We start from the raw sequence: 4,749 nt of genomic DNA on the forward strand, positions 1-4,749 counted from the left end.
TTGTTTAGGGGTAGTTCGTACAGAATATAGGGCTAATGGCAAAGCTTCCACCCATCCTTTTCCTGTATCTGCTTTAATTTTTGCACATCTGTTTTTCAAAATTCCATTAAGTCTCTCAACCTTACCACGACTTTGTGGATGATAGGGTGTATGGAAAGCTTGCTGTATGTGAAGGGCTTCCATTACCTCTTTCATTACTTCCCCTGTAAAATGGGTTCCTCGGTCACTCTCAATAGTTTCAGGAACTCCATATCTACAAACTATTTCATTCAAAATTTTCTTTGCTTTTGTTTTTGCATTTGCTTTAGCTACTGGCCAGCACTCGGGCCAACCTGAGAACATGTCAACACACACTAAAGCAAACTCATAAGTGCCTGTTCTGGGCATCTGAATGTAGTCTATTTGAATTCTTTGGAAAGGGAAATCTGGCTTAGGAGAATGCTTTTGGGGAACATGGACAGGCCTCCCTGCATTGTACAGAGCACAAGTGAGACACGAAGCACAAAACCTGGCTGCAAATGCACTAAATCCAGGTGCTATCCAATAGCAGTCAGTAAGTGCCACCATCGCGCCCTTAGCAAGATGACTGACACCATGCACCAGTTGTGCTAAAACTGGGTACAAACTCCTGGGTAGACACCACCTGTTGTCAGTGCTCCACAGGCCCTGCTGATTTTGGGTAGCATTATGTTTGATCCCCTCACCTTCTCTTCATCAGGGGTCTGGTTCTGCAACTGAATTAGAGTTTATACATCCCACTGCTCTTGATGAGGGGAATCTGTCCCCGCTACCTGGGTGACCCCTACAGTGGGTGTGACTGCAAATGCCATAAGGGCAGCATCCTTTGCCGCTTGGTCCACTAAAGCATTTCCTCTGGCTTTAATGTCATTTCCCCTTGCATGCCCTTTTACCTTCAAGATGGCAACTTCTGCTGGTTTCTGAAAGGTCTTAAATAGCCGCTCTATGAGTTTTGCATGTCTCACTGGCTTCCCTGCACTAGTCAGAAATTTCCTTGCTTTCCAGATAGGCCCAAAATCGTGAGCTATTCCAAACGCATTTCTGCTGTCAGTGTAAACGTTTCCCCTTTGATTCTCTAGGAGATGACATGCTTTGACTACAGCAAACAACTCTGCTTCCTGTGCTGACATCTGGGGTATCAATGCTTCCTGATGTAAAATGGTGTCTGTAGTGGTTACAGCAAACCCTGTGTGTGGCTGACCATCATCAGTGTAAAATCTGGAACCATCTACGAATAAGTGTGTGTCACAATCTGATAAAGGCTCATCTTTTGCTGGTGTGACAGAGGCTCTTTCTACCTCCATCAGAGCCATACAATCATGAGAAAAACTCTCAGGTTCTACATCAGTACCATTTTTTGCATCTTCCTCATCAATTATAGGAAGAAGAGTATCCGGATTTAAAGTAACACATTGTTTCATTGTTAAATTCGATGGAGCAAAAAGAACAGACTGGTACTTGTCAAATCTACTGGCAGACACACGTCTGGTATTTACTTGATTCATGATTTCCTGTACTGCATGTGGCACATACAGGATCAGAGCAGAATCTAGTACAAGCTCAGTTACTTTGTCTGGCAGCAAAATGCAGGCTGCTATGGCTCGCATACAACTGGGGGAGCCTTTGATGACAGGGTCTAATGAGGCTGATACATACATCACAGGCCTCTGTTTGTCTCCATGTAGCTGGGTGAGTACACCTGCAGCAAATCCATTGACTTCATGACAGAACAACAAGAAAGTCTTATAGGGTGTACACACGGTCGGATTTTGTTCGGACATTCCGACAACAAAATCCATGGATTTTTTCCGACGGATGTTGGCTCAAACTTGTCTTGCATACACACGGTCACACAAAGTTGTCGGAAAATCCGATCGTTCTGAACGCGGTGACGTAAAACACGTACGTCGGGACTATAAACGGGGCAGTGGCCAATAGCTTTCATCTCTTTATTTATTCTGAGCATGCGTGGCACTTTGTCCGTCGGATTTGTGTACACACAATCGGAATTTCCGACAATGGATTTTGTTGTCGGAAAATTTTATCTCCTGCTCTCCAACTTTGTGTGTCAGAAAATCCGATGGAAAATGTCCGATGGAGCCCACACACGGTCGGAATTTCCGACAACACGCTCCGATCGGACATTTTCCATCGGAAAATCCGACCGTGTGTACGGGGCATTAGTATAATCAGGAAGTCTAATGGCGGGAGCTTCAAACATAATTTTAATAAGCTCCTTCATCTGCAATTCATCGTCCCATGTGAGTTTGAAAGGGTTTCTAGTGGTAGCCTCATATAGAGGAGCCATAAGTTCTGATGCATTTGGAATCCAGTCCCTACAATATCCCACTAACCCCAGAAAGGCACGTAGTTGCCGTACATTTTTTGGCTTTTCAAAGTTTTGTAGAGTTTTAACTCGATCTGGGGTTAGGTGACTGACTCCATGTGAAATGCAGTGACCCAGGAAGATCACTTTCTCTTGGCAGTATTGTAGTTTATCTTTGCTAGGGATGAGCCGAACACCCCCCGGTTCGGTTCGCACCAGAACCTGCGAACGGACCGAAAGTTCGCACGAACGTTAGAACCCCATTGACGTCTATGGGACTCGAACGTTCGAAATCAAAAGTGCTCATTTTAAAGGCTAATTTGCATGGTATTGTCCTAAAAAGGGTTTGGGGACCCGGGTCCTACCACAGGGGACATGTATCAATGCAAAAAAACTTTTAAAAACGTCCGTTTTTTCGGGAGCAGTGATTTTAATGATGCTTAAAGTAAAAAAAAAAAAAGTGAAATATTCCTTTAAATATCGTACCTGAGGGGTGTCTATAGTATGCCTGTAAAGTGACGCGTGTTTCCCGTGTTTAGAACAGTCCCTGCACCAAATGTCATTTTTAAAGGAAAAAAATCTCATTTAAAACTGCTTGCGGGTTTAATGTAATGTCGGGTCCTGGCAATATGGATGAAAATCAGTGAGACAAACGGCATGGGTACCCCCCAGTCCATTACCAGGCCCTTTGGGTCTTGTATGGATATTAAGGGGAACCCCGCACCCAAATTAAAATAAGGAAAGGTGTGGGGCCACCAGGCCCTATATACTCTGAACAGCAGTATACAGGCTGTAGGTTTGTTGTTAAGTAGAATCTCTTTGTAATTTTGAACGGGTACATTTTTAACGTGTTTAGCTCCAGCCAAAAAATCTTTTTTAAGCTTTTTGGAAAACATAGGGAAGGGTTATCACCCCTGTGACATTTGTTTTGCTGTCTTTCCTCCTCTTCAGAAGATTTCACCTCACTTTTTGTCCCAATGGATTGGAAAGCATCAGTGGAAAGGAGAAATGTTTTTCCCATATTAACTCTTACAGGAGAGAATTTCCCTTCCTAGGGGTAGATTTCACTTCCTGTTGTCTCCTTCCGTTTGCAAGTAGGAGTCGTTTGTAAGTTAGTTGTTTGAAAGTAGGGTCCTGCCCTATATACTCAGCAGAAATTTGGGCCTTAGGTGTTGCTGTGGCCACAACACTGTAAGCCCTCACAGGGCTCTGCTGTGAAATATTAGATCAAGAATTGTAAATTAGGCCTTAGGCACTGGTGCTGGTGCCACAACACTGCAACCCCTCACAGACACTCTAGTTGGAATGCAGGAACGAGACCTGCTGCAAAGTATTACATCAAAAATCGTAATTACACGCCCCTGTTAAACAGGGGCTGAAAAATTGTGCCTTAGGCACTGGTGGTGGCACCCAGAACCAAAAATGTTCTTACAAGCTATCAGCGTGATGATTGAGGAGGAAGAGGATAGTCACTCAGCATCAGCATAGGCAGTCTTTGAAGGGATCTGAGATTTCAAAAAAAATTATTCGGTTACATCAGCATCAGGTGCTTGGTAGCTGGTGGTGATCCAAGACTCATTCATTTTTATGAAGGTCAGTCGATCGACCGAGTCAGTGGACAGACGCACCCTGTGATCGGTTACCATGCCTCCAGCAGCACTGAATGTGCGTTCCGAAAGAACGCTGGATGCAGGACAGGCCAGTAGCTCAATTGCATACTGTGCAAGCTCTGGCCAGTGATCCATCCTCAAGACCCAGTAACCCAGAGGATTTTCGGTGGGAAAGGTGTCCAAGTCTGATCTTGCCCCTAGGTATTCCTGCACCATGTAAAACAGACGCTGGCGATGGTTGCTGGAACCAATCATACCTTGGGGCTGCGGACCAAAAAATTGTCTGAACGCATCGGTCAGACGGCCACCTTCTCCACCGCTCCTTCTTTGACTGACCGAAGCCTCAGCAACACGTTGTCCAGAAACAGGAGTTTGTAACCTCCCAGTCTCTGGGAACGCGTTGCACAGACCTTTCTGCAAGGCCTCCCGAAGATGTTTCATCCTCTGCTCCCTCTGCAATGGCAAGATAAGGTCCGCAACCTTACCCTTGTAACGTGGATCAAGGAGGGTTGCCAGCCAGTATTGGTCCTTCTCCTTGATACCATGAATACGAGGATCCTTACGCAGGCTTTGCAGGATCAGGGAGGCCATGCAGCGTAGGTTTGCTGAGGCATTTGGTCCGGAGTCCTCTGGGTCACTAAGGACGACATGGTCCGCAGCCACCTCCTCCCAGCCACGTACAAGTCCATGTGTTTCTTGGGACTGATCCCTTAAAGACTGCTGCTGATGCTGAGTGCCAGGCTCCACCTCCATACTGACACAATCTTCCTCCTCCTCCTCCTCCTCCTCCTCTTC

Source organism: Aquarana catesbeiana, linkage group LG13 (assembly GCF_042186555.1).
Source record: "Aquarana catesbeiana isolate 2022-GZ linkage group LG13, ASM4218655v1, whole genome shotgun sequence".
NCBI classification, from domain to species: Eukaryota; Metazoa; Chordata; class Amphibia; order Anura; family Ranidae; genus Aquarana; species Aquarana catesbeiana.